This window comes from Leiobunum rupestre, chromosome 3 (assembly GCF_980474605.1).
Source record: "Leiobunum rupestre chromosome 3, qqLeiRupe1.1.hap1, whole genome shotgun sequence".
Taxonomy (NCBI): Eukaryota; Metazoa; Arthropoda; class Arachnida; order Opiliones; family Sclerosomatidae; genus Leiobunum; species Leiobunum rupestre.
In genome coordinates, this window is record NC_143386.1 from 56817071 (window position 1) to 56827175 (window position 10105).

The 10105-nt window shown below is 43.6% G+C and overlaps 46 non-coding genes across 46 annotated transcripts; all 46 read right to left on the reverse strand.

Annotated features, from left to right (window-relative positions):
* Positions 1 to 28: 28 nt before the first annotated feature.
* On the reverse strand, positions 29 to 155 carry TRNAL-CAA (transfer RNA leucine (anticodon CAA)). Its single transcript has 2 exons — positions 118 to 155; positions 29 to 74 (listed from the first exon to the last, which is right to left on the reverse strand). It is a non-coding gene; the product is annotated as a tRNA-Leu (tRNA).
* Positions 156 to 239: 84 nt separating this feature from the next.
* TRNAL-CAA (transfer RNA leucine (anticodon CAA)) lies at positions 240 to 366 on the reverse strand. The gene is made up of 2 exons: positions 329 to 366; positions 240 to 285 (listed from the first exon to the last, which is right to left on the reverse strand). It is a non-coding gene; the product is annotated as a tRNA-Leu (tRNA).
* Positions 367 to 450: 84 nt separating this feature from the next.
* TRNAL-CAA (transfer RNA leucine (anticodon CAA)) lies at positions 451 to 577 on the reverse strand. Its single transcript has 2 exons — positions 540 to 577; positions 451 to 496 (listed from the first exon to the last, which is right to left on the reverse strand). It is a non-coding gene; the product is annotated as a tRNA-Leu (tRNA).
* An 83-nt stretch (positions 578 to 660) lies between these two features.
* TRNAL-CAA (transfer RNA leucine (anticodon CAA)) lies at positions 661 to 787 on the reverse strand. The gene is made up of 2 exons: positions 750 to 787; positions 661 to 706 (listed from the first exon to the last, which is right to left on the reverse strand). It is a non-coding gene; the product is annotated as a tRNA-Leu (tRNA).
* Positions 788 to 871: 84 nt separating this feature from the next.
* TRNAL-CAA (transfer RNA leucine (anticodon CAA)) lies at positions 872 to 998 on the reverse strand. Its single transcript has 2 exons — positions 961 to 998; positions 872 to 917 (listed from the first exon to the last, which is right to left on the reverse strand). It is a non-coding gene; the product is annotated as a tRNA-Leu (tRNA).
* An 84-nt stretch (positions 999 to 1082) lies between these two features.
* On the reverse strand, positions 1083 to 1209 carry TRNAL-CAA (transfer RNA leucine (anticodon CAA)). The gene is made up of 2 exons: positions 1172 to 1209; positions 1083 to 1128 (listed from the first exon to the last, which is right to left on the reverse strand). It is a non-coding gene; the product is annotated as a tRNA-Leu (tRNA).
* An 83-nt stretch (positions 1210 to 1292) lies between these two features.
* TRNAL-CAA (transfer RNA leucine (anticodon CAA)) lies at positions 1293 to 1419 on the reverse strand. Its single transcript has 2 exons — positions 1382 to 1419; positions 1293 to 1338 (listed from the first exon to the last, which is right to left on the reverse strand). It is a non-coding gene; the product is annotated as a tRNA-Leu (tRNA).
* Positions 1420 to 1501: 82 nt separating this feature from the next.
* TRNAL-CAA (transfer RNA leucine (anticodon CAA)) lies at positions 1502 to 1628 on the reverse strand. The gene is made up of 2 exons: positions 1591 to 1628; positions 1502 to 1547 (listed from the first exon to the last, which is right to left on the reverse strand). It is a non-coding gene; the product is annotated as a tRNA-Leu (tRNA).
* Positions 1629 to 1711: 83 nt separating this feature from the next.
* Positions 1712 to 1838, reverse strand: TRNAL-CAA (transfer RNA leucine (anticodon CAA)). The gene is made up of 2 exons: positions 1801 to 1838; positions 1712 to 1757 (listed from the first exon to the last, which is right to left on the reverse strand). It is a non-coding gene; the product is annotated as a tRNA-Leu (tRNA).
* A 295-nt stretch (positions 1839 to 2133) lies between these two features.
* On the reverse strand, positions 2134 to 2260 carry TRNAL-CAA (transfer RNA leucine (anticodon CAA)). The gene is made up of 2 exons: positions 2223 to 2260; positions 2134 to 2179 (listed from the first exon to the last, which is right to left on the reverse strand). It is a non-coding gene; the product is annotated as a tRNA-Leu (tRNA).
* An 84-nt stretch (positions 2261 to 2344) lies between these two features.
* Positions 2345 to 2471, reverse strand: TRNAL-CAA (transfer RNA leucine (anticodon CAA)). Its single transcript has 2 exons — positions 2434 to 2471; positions 2345 to 2390 (listed from the first exon to the last, which is right to left on the reverse strand). It is a non-coding gene; the product is annotated as a tRNA-Leu (tRNA).
* Positions 2472 to 2766: 295 nt separating this feature from the next.
* Positions 2767 to 2893, reverse strand: TRNAL-CAA (transfer RNA leucine (anticodon CAA)). Its single transcript has 2 exons — positions 2856 to 2893; positions 2767 to 2812 (listed from the first exon to the last, which is right to left on the reverse strand). It is a non-coding gene; the product is annotated as a tRNA-Leu (tRNA).
* Positions 2894 to 2977: 84 nt separating this feature from the next.
* On the reverse strand, positions 2978 to 3104 carry TRNAL-CAA (transfer RNA leucine (anticodon CAA)). Its single transcript has 2 exons — positions 3067 to 3104; positions 2978 to 3023 (listed from the first exon to the last, which is right to left on the reverse strand). It is a non-coding gene; the product is annotated as a tRNA-Leu (tRNA).
* An 84-nt stretch (positions 3105 to 3188) lies between these two features.
* TRNAL-CAA (transfer RNA leucine (anticodon CAA)) lies at positions 3189 to 3315 on the reverse strand. The gene is made up of 2 exons: positions 3278 to 3315; positions 3189 to 3234 (listed from the first exon to the last, which is right to left on the reverse strand). It is a non-coding gene; the product is annotated as a tRNA-Leu (tRNA).
* An 84-nt stretch (positions 3316 to 3399) lies between these two features.
* TRNAL-CAA (transfer RNA leucine (anticodon CAA)) lies at positions 3400 to 3526 on the reverse strand. The gene is made up of 2 exons: positions 3489 to 3526; positions 3400 to 3445 (listed from the first exon to the last, which is right to left on the reverse strand). It is a non-coding gene; the product is annotated as a tRNA-Leu (tRNA).
* An 83-nt stretch (positions 3527 to 3609) lies between these two features.
* Positions 3610 to 3736, reverse strand: TRNAL-CAA (transfer RNA leucine (anticodon CAA)). Its single transcript has 2 exons — positions 3699 to 3736; positions 3610 to 3655 (listed from the first exon to the last, which is right to left on the reverse strand). It is a non-coding gene; the product is annotated as a tRNA-Leu (tRNA).
* Positions 3737 to 3820: 84 nt separating this feature from the next.
* Positions 3821 to 3947, reverse strand: TRNAL-CAA (transfer RNA leucine (anticodon CAA)). The gene is made up of 2 exons: positions 3910 to 3947; positions 3821 to 3866 (listed from the first exon to the last, which is right to left on the reverse strand). It is a non-coding gene; the product is annotated as a tRNA-Leu (tRNA).
* An 84-nt stretch (positions 3948 to 4031) lies between these two features.
* Positions 4032 to 4158, reverse strand: TRNAL-CAA (transfer RNA leucine (anticodon CAA)). Its single transcript has 2 exons — positions 4121 to 4158; positions 4032 to 4077 (listed from the first exon to the last, which is right to left on the reverse strand). It is a non-coding gene; the product is annotated as a tRNA-Leu (tRNA).
* Positions 4159 to 4241: 83 nt separating this feature from the next.
* Positions 4242 to 4368, reverse strand: TRNAL-CAA (transfer RNA leucine (anticodon CAA)). Its single transcript has 2 exons — positions 4331 to 4368; positions 4242 to 4287 (listed from the first exon to the last, which is right to left on the reverse strand). It is a non-coding gene; the product is annotated as a tRNA-Leu (tRNA).
* An 85-nt stretch (positions 4369 to 4453) lies between these two features.
* On the reverse strand, positions 4454 to 4580 carry TRNAL-CAA (transfer RNA leucine (anticodon CAA)). Its single transcript has 2 exons — positions 4543 to 4580; positions 4454 to 4499 (listed from the first exon to the last, which is right to left on the reverse strand). It is a non-coding gene; the product is annotated as a tRNA-Leu (tRNA).
* Positions 4581 to 4664: 84 nt separating this feature from the next.
* Positions 4665 to 4791, reverse strand: TRNAL-CAA (transfer RNA leucine (anticodon CAA)). The gene is made up of 2 exons: positions 4754 to 4791; positions 4665 to 4710 (listed from the first exon to the last, which is right to left on the reverse strand). It is a non-coding gene; the product is annotated as a tRNA-Leu (tRNA).
* An 84-nt stretch (positions 4792 to 4875) lies between these two features.
* Positions 4876 to 5002, reverse strand: TRNAL-CAA (transfer RNA leucine (anticodon CAA)). Its single transcript has 2 exons — positions 4965 to 5002; positions 4876 to 4921 (listed from the first exon to the last, which is right to left on the reverse strand). It is a non-coding gene; the product is annotated as a tRNA-Leu (tRNA).
* An 84-nt stretch (positions 5003 to 5086) lies between these two features.
* Positions 5087 to 5213, reverse strand: TRNAL-CAA (transfer RNA leucine (anticodon CAA)). The gene is made up of 2 exons: positions 5176 to 5213; positions 5087 to 5132 (listed from the first exon to the last, which is right to left on the reverse strand). It is a non-coding gene; the product is annotated as a tRNA-Leu (tRNA).
* Positions 5214 to 5297: 84 nt separating this feature from the next.
* TRNAL-CAA (transfer RNA leucine (anticodon CAA)) lies at positions 5298 to 5424 on the reverse strand. The gene is made up of 2 exons: positions 5387 to 5424; positions 5298 to 5343 (listed from the first exon to the last, which is right to left on the reverse strand). It is a non-coding gene; the product is annotated as a tRNA-Leu (tRNA).
* Positions 5425 to 5508: 84 nt separating this feature from the next.
* On the reverse strand, positions 5509 to 5635 carry TRNAL-CAA (transfer RNA leucine (anticodon CAA)). The gene is made up of 2 exons: positions 5598 to 5635; positions 5509 to 5554 (listed from the first exon to the last, which is right to left on the reverse strand). It is a non-coding gene; the product is annotated as a tRNA-Leu (tRNA).
* Positions 5636 to 5719: 84 nt separating this feature from the next.
* TRNAL-CAA (transfer RNA leucine (anticodon CAA)) lies at positions 5720 to 5846 on the reverse strand. Its single transcript has 2 exons — positions 5809 to 5846; positions 5720 to 5765 (listed from the first exon to the last, which is right to left on the reverse strand). It is a non-coding gene; the product is annotated as a tRNA-Leu (tRNA).
* Positions 5847 to 5929: 83 nt separating this feature from the next.
* On the reverse strand, positions 5930 to 6056 carry TRNAL-CAA (transfer RNA leucine (anticodon CAA)). The gene is made up of 2 exons: positions 6019 to 6056; positions 5930 to 5975 (listed from the first exon to the last, which is right to left on the reverse strand). It is a non-coding gene; the product is annotated as a tRNA-Leu (tRNA).
* Positions 6057 to 6140: 84 nt separating this feature from the next.
* On the reverse strand, positions 6141 to 6267 carry TRNAL-CAA (transfer RNA leucine (anticodon CAA)). Its single transcript has 2 exons — positions 6230 to 6267; positions 6141 to 6186 (listed from the first exon to the last, which is right to left on the reverse strand). It is a non-coding gene; the product is annotated as a tRNA-Leu (tRNA).
* Positions 6268 to 6351: 84 nt separating this feature from the next.
* On the reverse strand, positions 6352 to 6478 carry TRNAL-CAA (transfer RNA leucine (anticodon CAA)). Its single transcript has 2 exons — positions 6441 to 6478; positions 6352 to 6397 (listed from the first exon to the last, which is right to left on the reverse strand). It is a non-coding gene; the product is annotated as a tRNA-Leu (tRNA).
* Positions 6479 to 6561: 83 nt separating this feature from the next.
* On the reverse strand, positions 6562 to 6688 carry TRNAL-CAA (transfer RNA leucine (anticodon CAA)). Its single transcript has 2 exons — positions 6651 to 6688; positions 6562 to 6607 (listed from the first exon to the last, which is right to left on the reverse strand). It is a non-coding gene; the product is annotated as a tRNA-Leu (tRNA).
* Positions 6689 to 6770: 82 nt separating this feature from the next.
* TRNAL-CAA (transfer RNA leucine (anticodon CAA)) lies at positions 6771 to 6897 on the reverse strand. The gene is made up of 2 exons: positions 6860 to 6897; positions 6771 to 6816 (listed from the first exon to the last, which is right to left on the reverse strand). It is a non-coding gene; the product is annotated as a tRNA-Leu (tRNA).
* An 83-nt stretch (positions 6898 to 6980) lies between these two features.
* Positions 6981 to 7107, reverse strand: TRNAL-CAA (transfer RNA leucine (anticodon CAA)). Its single transcript has 2 exons — positions 7070 to 7107; positions 6981 to 7026 (listed from the first exon to the last, which is right to left on the reverse strand). It is a non-coding gene; the product is annotated as a tRNA-Leu (tRNA).
* Positions 7108 to 7190: 83 nt separating this feature from the next.
* Positions 7191 to 7317, reverse strand: TRNAL-CAA (transfer RNA leucine (anticodon CAA)). The gene is made up of 2 exons: positions 7280 to 7317; positions 7191 to 7236 (listed from the first exon to the last, which is right to left on the reverse strand). It is a non-coding gene; the product is annotated as a tRNA-Leu (tRNA).
* Positions 7318 to 7402: 85 nt separating this feature from the next.
* TRNAL-CAA (transfer RNA leucine (anticodon CAA)) lies at positions 7403 to 7529 on the reverse strand. Its single transcript has 2 exons — positions 7492 to 7529; positions 7403 to 7448 (listed from the first exon to the last, which is right to left on the reverse strand). It is a non-coding gene; the product is annotated as a tRNA-Leu (tRNA).
* Positions 7530 to 7613: 84 nt separating this feature from the next.
* Positions 7614 to 7740, reverse strand: TRNAL-CAA (transfer RNA leucine (anticodon CAA)). The gene is made up of 2 exons: positions 7703 to 7740; positions 7614 to 7659 (listed from the first exon to the last, which is right to left on the reverse strand). It is a non-coding gene; the product is annotated as a tRNA-Leu (tRNA).
* Positions 7741 to 7824: 84 nt separating this feature from the next.
* Positions 7825 to 7951, reverse strand: TRNAL-CAA (transfer RNA leucine (anticodon CAA)). The gene is made up of 2 exons: positions 7914 to 7951; positions 7825 to 7870 (listed from the first exon to the last, which is right to left on the reverse strand). It is a non-coding gene; the product is annotated as a tRNA-Leu (tRNA).
* An 84-nt stretch (positions 7952 to 8035) lies between these two features.
* Positions 8036 to 8162, reverse strand: TRNAL-CAA (transfer RNA leucine (anticodon CAA)). The gene is made up of 2 exons: positions 8125 to 8162; positions 8036 to 8081 (listed from the first exon to the last, which is right to left on the reverse strand). It is a non-coding gene; the product is annotated as a tRNA-Leu (tRNA).
* Positions 8163 to 8246: 84 nt separating this feature from the next.
* TRNAL-CAA (transfer RNA leucine (anticodon CAA)) lies at positions 8247 to 8373 on the reverse strand. The gene is made up of 2 exons: positions 8336 to 8373; positions 8247 to 8292 (listed from the first exon to the last, which is right to left on the reverse strand). It is a non-coding gene; the product is annotated as a tRNA-Leu (tRNA).
* Positions 8374 to 8457: 84 nt separating this feature from the next.
* On the reverse strand, positions 8458 to 8584 carry TRNAL-CAA (transfer RNA leucine (anticodon CAA)). Its single transcript has 2 exons — positions 8547 to 8584; positions 8458 to 8503 (listed from the first exon to the last, which is right to left on the reverse strand). It is a non-coding gene; the product is annotated as a tRNA-Leu (tRNA).
* Positions 8585 to 8668: 84 nt separating this feature from the next.
* TRNAL-CAA (transfer RNA leucine (anticodon CAA)) lies at positions 8669 to 8795 on the reverse strand. Its single transcript has 2 exons — positions 8758 to 8795; positions 8669 to 8714 (listed from the first exon to the last, which is right to left on the reverse strand). It is a non-coding gene; the product is annotated as a tRNA-Leu (tRNA).
* An 83-nt stretch (positions 8796 to 8878) lies between these two features.
* On the reverse strand, positions 8879 to 9005 carry TRNAL-CAA (transfer RNA leucine (anticodon CAA)). The gene is made up of 2 exons: positions 8968 to 9005; positions 8879 to 8924 (listed from the first exon to the last, which is right to left on the reverse strand). It is a non-coding gene; the product is annotated as a tRNA-Leu (tRNA).
* Positions 9006 to 9089: 84 nt separating this feature from the next.
* On the reverse strand, positions 9090 to 9216 carry TRNAL-CAA (transfer RNA leucine (anticodon CAA)). The gene is made up of 2 exons: positions 9179 to 9216; positions 9090 to 9135 (listed from the first exon to the last, which is right to left on the reverse strand). It is a non-coding gene; the product is annotated as a tRNA-Leu (tRNA).
* An 84-nt stretch (positions 9217 to 9300) lies between these two features.
* Positions 9301 to 9427, reverse strand: TRNAL-CAA (transfer RNA leucine (anticodon CAA)). The gene is made up of 2 exons: positions 9390 to 9427; positions 9301 to 9346 (listed from the first exon to the last, which is right to left on the reverse strand). It is a non-coding gene; the product is annotated as a tRNA-Leu (tRNA).
* An 83-nt stretch (positions 9428 to 9510) lies between these two features.
* On the reverse strand, positions 9511 to 9637 carry TRNAL-CAA (transfer RNA leucine (anticodon CAA)). Its single transcript has 2 exons — positions 9600 to 9637; positions 9511 to 9556 (listed from the first exon to the last, which is right to left on the reverse strand). It is a non-coding gene; the product is annotated as a tRNA-Leu (tRNA).
* Positions 9638 to 9721: 84 nt separating this feature from the next.
* Positions 9722 to 9848, reverse strand: TRNAL-CAA (transfer RNA leucine (anticodon CAA)). Its single transcript has 2 exons — positions 9811 to 9848; positions 9722 to 9767 (listed from the first exon to the last, which is right to left on the reverse strand). It is a non-coding gene; the product is annotated as a tRNA-Leu (tRNA).
* An 84-nt stretch (positions 9849 to 9932) lies between these two features.
* Positions 9933 to 10059, reverse strand: TRNAL-CAA (transfer RNA leucine (anticodon CAA)). The gene is made up of 2 exons: positions 10022 to 10059; positions 9933 to 9978 (listed from the first exon to the last, which is right to left on the reverse strand). It is a non-coding gene; the product is annotated as a tRNA-Leu (tRNA).
* Positions 10060 to 10105: the final 46 nt, after the last annotated feature.

Genomic DNA, 10105 nt, shown 5'->3' on the forward strand with positions numbered 1-10105 from the left:
CAATCATTTAATTTAAAAAAAAAGTTGTTGTCAGAAGTGGGATTCGAACCCACGCCCTCATACGAGGACCAGAATTCACACGTCTCCATTTAACGAAGAAGACAAGGTTTTCAACGCCTTGAGTCTGGCGCCTTAGACCGCTCGGCCATCCTGACGTAGAGAGCGCCGATTAATTCCCTATTCGCAACGTTAATTTTTGAATTTTTATACGCAATCATTTAATTTAAAAAAAAAGTTGTTGTCAGAAGTGGGATTCGAACCCACGCCCTCATACGAGGACCAGAATTCACACGTCTCCATTTAACGAAGAAGACAAGGTTTTCAACGCCTTGAGTCTGGCGCCTTAGACCGCTCGGCCATCCTGACGTAGAGAGCGCCGTCTAATTCCCTATTCGCAACGTTAATTTTTGAATTTTTATACGCAATCATTTAATTTAAAAAAAAAGTTGTTGTCAGAAGTGGGATTTGAACCCACGCCCTCATACGAGGACCAGAATTCACACGTCTCCATTTAACGAAGAAGACAAGGTTTTCAACGCCTTGAGTCTGGCGCCTTAGACCGCTCGGCCATCCTGACGTAGAGAACGCCGTCTTATCCCTATTCGCAACGTTAATTTTTGAATTGTTATACGCAATCATTTAATTTAAAAAAAGCGTTTTTGTCAGAAGTGGGATTCGAACCCACGCCCTCATACGAGGACCAGAATTCACACGTCTCCATTTAACGAAGAAGACAAGGTTTTCAACGCCTTGAGTCTGGCGCCTTAGACCGCTCGGCCATCCTGACGTAGAGAACGCCGTCTTATTCCCTATTCGCAACGTTAATTTTTGAATTTTTATACGCAATCATTTAATTTAAAAAAAGCGTTTTTGTCAGAAGTGGGATTCGAACCCACGCCCTCATACGAGGACCTGAATTCACACGTCTCCATTTAACGAAGAAGACAAGGTTTTCAACGCCTTGAGTCTGGCGCCTTAGACCGCTCGGCCATCCTGACGTAGAGAGCGCCGTCTAATTCCCTATTCGCAACGTTAATTTTTGAATTTTTATACGCAATCATTTAATTTAAAAAAAAAGTTGTTGTCAGAAGTGGGATTCGAACCCACGCCCTCATACGAGGACCAGAATTCACACGTCTCCATTTAACGAAGAAGACAAGGTTTTCAACGCCTTGAGTCTGGCGCCTTAGACCGCTCGGCCATCCTGACGTAGAGAACGCCGTCTTATCCCTATTCGCAACGTTAATTTTTGAATTGTTATACGCAATCATTTAATTTAAAAAAAGCGTTTTTGTCAGAAGTGGGATTCGAACCCACGCCCTCATACGAGGACCAGAATTCACACGTCTCCATTAAACGAAGAAGACAAGGTTTTCAACGCCTTGAGTCTGGCGCCTTAGACCGCTCGGCCATCCTGACGTAATGCGCCGTCTAATTCCCTATTCGCAACGTTAATTTTTGAATTTTTATACGCAATCATTTAATTTAAAAAAAGCGTTTTTGTCAGAAGTGGGATTCGAACCCACGCCCTCATACGAGGACCAGAATTCACACGTCTCCATTTAACGAAGAAGACAAGGCTTTCAACGCCTTGAGTCTGGCGCCTTAGACCGCTCGGCCATCCTGACGTAGAGAGCGCCGTCTAATTCCCTATTCGCAACGTTAATTTTTGAATTTTTATACGCAATCATTTAATTTAAAAAAAAGTTGTTGTCAGAAGTGGGATTCGAACCCACGCCCTCATACGAGGACCAGAATTCACACGTCTCCATTTAACGAAGAAGACAAGGTTTTCAACGCCTTGACTCTGGCGCCTTAGACCGCTCGGCCATCCTGACGTAGAGAGCGCCGTCTAATTTCCTATTCGCAACGTTAATTTTTGAATTTTTATACGCAATCATTTAATTTAAAAAAAGCATTTTTGTCAGAACTGGGATTCGAACCAACGCCCTCATACGAGGACCAGAATTCACACGTCTCCATTTAACGAAGAAGACAAGGTTTTCAACGCCATGAGTCTGGCGCCTTAGACCGCTCAGCCATCCTGACGTAGAGAGCGCCGACTAATTCCCTATTCGCAACGTTAATTTTTGAATTTTTATACGCAATCATTTCATTTAAAAAAAGCATTTTTGTCAGAAATGGGATTCGAACCCACGCCCTCATACGAGGACCAGAATTCACACGTCTCCATTTAACGAAGAAGACAAGGTTTTCAACGCCTTGAGTCTGGCGCCTTAGACCGCTCGGCCATTCTGACGTAGAGAGCGCCGTCTAATTCCCTATTCGCAACGTTAATTTTTGAATTTTTATACGCAATCATTTAAATTAAAAAAAAAGTTGTTGTCAGAAGTGGGATTCGAACCCACGCCCTCATACGAGGACCAGAATTCACACGTCTCCATTTAACGAAGAAGACAAGGTTTTCAACGCCTTGAGTCTGGCGCCTTAGACCGCTCGGCCATCCTGACGTAGAGAGCGCCGTCTAATTCCCTATTCGCAACGTTAATTTTTGAATTTTTATACGCAATCATTTAATTTAAAAAAAAAGTTGTTGTCAGAAGTGGGATTCGAACCCACGCCCTCATTCGAGGACCACAATTCACACGTCTCCAATTAAATAAGAAGACAAGGTTTTCAACGCCTTGAGTCTGGCGCCTTAGACCGCTCGGCCATCCTGTCGTAGAGAGCGCCGTCTAATTCCCTATTCGCAACGTTAATTTTTGAATTTTTATACGCAATCATTTAATTTAATAAAAGCGTTTTTGTCAGAAGTGGGATTCGAACCCACGCCCTCATACGAGGACCAGAATTCACACGTCTCCATTTAACGAAGAAGACAAGGTTTTCAACGGCTTGAGTCTGGCGCCTTAGACCGCTCGGCCATTCTGACGTAGAGAACGCCGTCTAATTCCTTATTCGCAACGTTAATTTTTGAATTTTTATACGCAATCATTTAATTTAAAAAAAGCGTTTTTGTCAGAAGTGGGATTCGAACCCACGCCCTCATACGAGGACCAGAATTCACACGTCTCCATTTAACGAAGAAGACAAGGTTTTCAACACCTTGAGTCTGGCGCCTTAGACCGCTCGGCCATCCTGACGTAGAGAGCTCCGTCTAATTCCCTATTCGCAACGTTAATTTTTGAATTTTTATACGCAATCATTTAATTTAAAAAAAAAGTTGTTGTCAGAAGTGGGATTCGAACCCACGCATTCATACGAGGACCAGAATTCACACGTCTCCATTTAACGAAGAAGACAAGGTTTTCAACGCCTTGAGCCTGGCGCCTTAGACCGCTCGGCCATCCTGACGTAGAAAACGCCGTCTAATTCCCTATTTGCAACGTTAATTTTTGAATTTTTATACGCAATCATTTAATTTAAAAAAAGCGTTTTTGTCAGAAGTGGGATTCGAACCCACGCCCTCATACGAGGACCAGAATTCACACGTCTCCATTTAACGAAGAAGACAAGGTTTTCAACGCCTTGAGTCTGGCGCCTTAGACCGCTCGGCCATCCTGACGTAGAGAGCGCCGTCTAATTCCCTATTCGCAACGTTAATTTTTGAATTTTTATACGCAATCATTTAATTTAAAAAAAAGTTGTTGTCAGAAGTGCGATTCGAACCCACGCCCTCATACGAGGACCAGAATTCACACGTCTCCATTTAACGAAGAAGACAAGGTTTTCAACGCCTTGAGTCTGGCGCCTTAGACCGCTCGGCCATCCTGACGTAGAGAGCGCCGTCTAATTCCCTATTCGCAACGTTAATTTTTGAATTTTTATACGCAATCATTTAATTTAAAAAAAAAGTTGTTGTCAGAAGTGGGATTCGAACCCACGCCCTCATACGAGGACCAGAATTCACACGTCTCCATTTAACGAAGAAGACAAGGTTTTCAACGCCTTGAGTCTGGCGCCTTAGACCGCTCGGCCATCCTGACGTAGAGAACGCCGTCTTATTCCCTATTCGCAACGTTAATTTTTGAATTTTTATACGCAATCATTTAATTTAAAAAAAGCGTTTTTGTCAGAAGTGGGATTCGAACCCACGCCCTCATACGAGGACCAGAATTCACACGTCTCCATTTAACGAAGAAGACAAGGTTTTCAACGCCTTGAGTCTGGCGCCTTAGACCGCTCGGCCATCCTGACGTAGAGAGCGCCGTCTAATTCCCTATTCGCAACGTTAATTTTTGAATTTTTATACGCAATCATTTAATTTAAAAAAAAGTTGTTGTCAGAAGTGGGATTCGAACCCACGCCCTCATACGAGGACCAGAATTCACACGTCTCCATTTAGAGAAGAAGACAAGGTTTTCAACGCCTTGAGTCTGGCGCCTTAGACCGCTCGGCCATCCTGACGTAGAGAACGCCGTCTTATTCCCTATTCGCAACGTTAATTTTTGAATTTTTATACGCAATCACTTATTTTAAAAAAAAGCGTTGTTGTCAGAAGTGGGATTGGAGCCCACGCCCTCATACGAGGACCAGAATTCACACGTCTCCATCTAACGAGGAAGACAAGGTTTTCAACGCCTTGAGTCTGGCGCCTTAGACCGCTCGGCTATCCTGACATAGAAAGCGCCGTCTAATTCTATATTCGCAACGGTTATTTTATAATTTTTATACGCAATCATTTAATTTAAAAAAAAAGTTGTTGTCAGAAGTGGGATTCGAACCCACGCCCTCATACGAGGACCAGAATTCACACGTCTCCATTTAACGAAGAAGACAAGGTTTTCAACGCCTTGAGTCTGGCGCCTTAGACCGCTCGGCCATCCTGACGTAGAGAACGCCGTCTTATTCCCTATTCGCAACGTTAATTTTTGAATTGTTATACGCAATCATTTAATTTAAAAAAAGCGTTTTTGTCAGAAGTGGGATTCGAACCCACGCCCTCATACGAGGACCAGAATTCACACGTCTCCATTTAACGAAGAAGACAAGGTTTTCAACGCCTTGAGTCTGGCGCCTTAGACCGCTCGGCCATCCTGACGTAGGGAACGCCGTCTTATTCCCTATTCGCAACGTTAATTTTTGAATTTTTATACGCAATCATTTAATTTAAAAAAAGCGTTTTTGTCAGAAGTGGGATTCGAACCCACGCCCTCATAGGAGGACCTGAATTCACACGTCTCCGTTTAACGAAGAAGACAAGGTTTTCAACGCCTTGAGTCTGGCGCCTTAGACCGCTCGGCCATCCTGACGTAGAGAGCGCCGTCTAATTCCCTATTCGCAACGTTAATTTTTGAATTTTTATACGCAATCATTTAATTTAAAAAAAAAGTTGTTGTCAGAAGTGGGATTCGAACCCACGCCCTCATACGAGGACCAGAATTCACACGTCTCCATTTAACGAAGAAGACAAGGTTTTCAACGCCTTGAGTCTGGCGCCTTAGACCGCTCGGCCATCCTGACGTAGAGAGCGCCGTCTAATTCCCTATTCGCAACGTTAATTTTTGAATTTTTATACGCAATCATTTAATTTAAAAAAAAAGTTGTTGTCAGAAGTGGGATTCGAACCCACGCCCTCATACGAGGACCAGAATTCACACGTCTCCATTTAACGAAGAAGACAAGGTTTTCAACGCCTTGAGTCTGGCGCCTTAGACCGCTCGGCCATCCTGACGTAGAGAGCGCCGTCTAATTCCCTATTCGCAACGTTAATTTTTGAATTTTTATACGCAATCATTTAATTTAAAAAAAAAGTTGTTGTCAGAAGTGGGATTTGAACCCACGCCCTCATACGAGGACCAGAATTCACACGTCTCCATTTAACGAAGAAGACAAGGTTTTCAACGCCTTGAGTCTGGCGCCTTAGACCGCTCGGCCATCCTGACGTAGAAAACGCCGTCTTATCCCTATTCGCAACGTTAATTTTTGAATTGTTATACGCAATCATTTAATTTAAAAAAAGCGTTTTTGTCAGAAGTGGGATTCGAACCCACGCCCTCATACGAGGACCAGAATTCACACGTCTCCATTTAACGAAGAAGACAAGGTTTTCAACGCCTTGAGTCTGGCGCCTTAGACCGCTCGGCCATCCTGACGTAGAGAACGCCGTCTTATTCCCTATTCGCAACGTTAATTTTTGAATTTTTATACGCAATCATTTAATTTAAAAAAAGCGTTTTTGTCAGAAGTGGGATTCGAACCCACGCCCTCATACGAGGACCTGAATTCACACGTCTCCATTTAACGAAGAAGACAAGGTTTTCAACGCCTTGAGTCTGGCGCCTTAGACCGCTCGGCCATCCTGACGTAGAGAGCGCCGTCTAATTCCCTATTCGCAACGTTAATTTTTGAATTTTTATACGCAATCATTTAATTTAAAAAAAAAGTTGTTGTCAGAAGTGGGATTCGAACCCACGCCCTCATACGAGGACCAGAATTCACACGTCTCCATTTAACGAAGAAGACAAGGTTTTCAACGCCTTGAGTCTGGCGCCTTAGACCGCTCGGCCATCCTGACGTAGAGAACGCCGTCTTATCCCTATTCGCAACGTTAATTTTTGAATTGTTATACGCAATCATTTAATTTAAAAAAAGCGTTTTTGTCAGAAGTGGGATTCGAACCCACGCCCTCATACGAGGACCAGAATTCACACGTCTCCATTAAACGAAGAAGACAAGGTTTTCAACGCCTTGAGTCTGGCGCCTTAGACCGCTCGGCCATCCTGACGTAATGCGCCGTCTAATTCCCTATTCGCAACGTTAATTTTTGAATTTTTATACGCAATCATTTAATTTAAAAAAAGCGTTTTTGTCAGAAGTGGGATTCGAACCCACGCCCTCATACGAGGACCAGAATTCACACGTCTCCATTTAACGAAGAAGACAAGGCTTTCAACGCCTTGAGTCTGGCGCCTTAGACCGCTCGGCCATCCTGACGTAGAGAGCGCCGTCTAATTCCCTATTCGCAACGTTAATTTTTGAATTTTTATACGCAATCATTTAATTTAAAAAAAAGTTGTTGTCAGAAGTGGGATTCGAACCCACGCCCTCATACGAGGACCAGAATTCACACGTCTCCATTTAACGAAGAAGACAAGGTTTTCAACGCCTTGAGTCTGGCGCCTTAGACCGCTCGGCCATCCTGACGTAGAGAGCGCCGTCTAATTCCCTATTCGCAACGTTAATTTTTGAATTTTTATACGCAATCATTTAATTTAAAAAAAAGTTGTTGTCAGAAGTGGGATTCGAACCCACGCCCTCATACGAGGACCAGAATTCACACGTCTCCATTTAGAGAAGAAGACAAGGTTTTCAACGCCTTGAGTCTGGCGCCTTAGACCGCTCGGCCATCCTGACGTAGAGAACGCCGTCTTATTCCCTATTCGCAACGTTAATTTTTGAATTTTTATACGCAATCACTTATTTTAAAAAAAAGCGTTGTTGTCAGAAGTGGGATTGGAGCCCACGCCCTCATACGAGGACCAGAATTCACACGTCTCCATCTAACGAGGAAGACAAGGTTTTCAACGCCTTGAGTCTGGCGCCTTAGACCGCTCGGCTATCCTGACATAGAAAGCGCCGTCTAATTCTATATTCGCAACGGTTATTTTATAATTTTTATACGCAATCATTTAATTTAAAAAAAAAGTTGTTGTCAGATGTGGGATTCGAACCCACGCCCTCATACGAGGACCAGAATTCACACGTCTCCATTTAACGAAGAAGACAAGGTTTTCAACGCCTTGAGTCTGGCGCCTTAGACCGCTCGGCCATCCTGACGTAGAGAACGCCGTCTTATTCCCTATTCGCAACGTTAATTTTTGAATTGTTATACGCAATCATTTAATTTAAAAAAAGCGTTTTTGTCAGAAGTGGGATTCGAACCCACGCCCTCATACGAGGACCAGAATTCACACGTCTCCATTTAACGAAGAAGACAAGGTTTTCAACGCCTTGAGTCTGGCGCCTTAGACCGCTCGGCCATCCTGACGTAGGGAACGCCGTCTTATTCCCTATTCGCAACGTTAATTTTTGAATTTTTATACGCAATCATTTAATTTAAAAAAAGCGTTTTTGTCAGAAGTGGGATTCGAACCCACGCCCTCATAGGAGGACCTGAATTCACACGTCTCCATTTAACGAAGAAGACAAGGTTTTCAACGCCTTGAGTCTGGCGCCTTAGACCGCTCGGCCATCCTGACGTAGAGAGCGCCGTCTAATTCCCTATTCGCAACGTTAATTTTTGAATTTTTATACGCAATCATTTAATTTAAAAAAAAAGTTGTTGTCAGAAGTGGGATTCGAACCCACGCCCTCATACGAGGACCAGAATTCACACGTCTCCATTTAACGAAGAAGACAAGGTTTTCAACGCCTTGAGTCTGGCGCCTTAGACCGCTCGGCCATCCTGACGTAGAGAGCGCCGTCTAATTCCCTATTCGCAACGTTAATTTTTGAATTTTTATACGCAATCATTTAATTTAAAAAAAAAGTTGTTGTCAGAAGTGGGATTCGAACCCACGCCCTCATACGAGGACCAGAATTCACACGTCTCCATTTAACGAAGAAGACAAGGTTTTCAACGCCTTGAGTCTGGCGCCTTAGACCGCTCGGCCATCCTGACGTAGAGAGCGCCGTCTAATTCCCTATTCGCAACGTTAATTTTTGAATTTTTATACGCAATCATTTAATTTAAAAAAAAAGTTGTTGTCAGAAGTGGGATTTGAACCCACGCCCTCATACGAGGACCAGAATTCACACGTCTCCATTTAACGAAGAAGACAAGGTTTTCAACGCCTTGAGTCTGGCGCCTTAGACCGCTCGGCCATCCTGACGTAGAGAACGCCGTCTTATCCCTATTCGCAACGTTAATTTTTGAATTGTTATACGCAATCATTTAATTTAAAAAAAGCGTTTTTGTCAGAAGTGGGATTCGAACCCACGCCCTCATACGAGGACCAGAATTCACACGTCTCCATTTAACGAAGAAGACAAGGTTTTCAACGCCTTGAGTCTGGCGCCTTAGACCGCTCGGCCATCCTGACGTAGAGAACGCCGTCTTATTCCCTATTCGCAACGTTAATTTTTGAATTTTTATACGCAATCATTTAATTTAAAAAAAGCGTTTTTGTCAGAAGTGGGATTCGAACCCACGCCCTCATACGAGGACCTGAATTCACACGTCTCCATTTAACGAAGAAGACAAGGTTTTCAACGCCTTGAGTCTGGCGCCTTAGACCGCTCGGCCATCCTGACGTAGAGAGCGCCGTCTAATTCCCTATTCGCAACGTTAATTTTTGAATTTTTATACGCAATCATTTAATTTAAAAAAAAAGTTGTTGTCAGAAGTGGGATTCGAACCCACGCCCTCATACGAGGACCAGAATTCACACGTCTCCATTTAACGAAGAAGACAAGGTTTTCAACGCCTTGAGTCTGGCGCCTTAGACCGCTCGGCCATCCTGACGTAGAGAACGCCGTCTTATCCCTATTCGCAACGTTAATTTTTGAATTGTTATACGCAATCATTTAATTTAAAAAAAGCGTTTTTGTCAGAAGTGGGATTCGAACCCACGCCCTCATACGAGGACCAGAATTCACACGTCTCCATTAAACGAAGAAGACAAGGTTTTCAACGCCTTGAGTCTGGCGCCTTAGACCGCTCGGCCATCCTGACGTAGAGAACGCCGTCTTATTCCCTATTCGCAACGTTAATTTTTGAATTTTTATACGCAATCATTTAATTTAAAAAAAGCGTTTTTGTCAGAAGTGGGATTCGAACCCACGCCCTCATACGAGGACCTGAATTCACACGTCTCCATTTAACGAAGAAGACAAGGTTTTCAACGCCTTGAGTCTGGCGCCTTAGACCGCTCGGCCATCCTGACGTAGAGAGCGCCGTCTAATTCCCTATTCGCAACGTTAATTTTTGAATTTTTATACGCAATCATTTAATTTAAAAAAAAAGTTGTTGTCAGAAGTGGGATTCGAACCCACGCCCTCATACGAGGACCAGAATTCACACGTCTCCATTTAACGAAGAAGACAAGGTTTTCAACGCCTTGAGTCTGGCGCCTTAGACCGCTCGGCCATCCTGACGTAGAGAGCGCCGTCTAATTCCCTATTCGCAACGTTAATTTTTGAA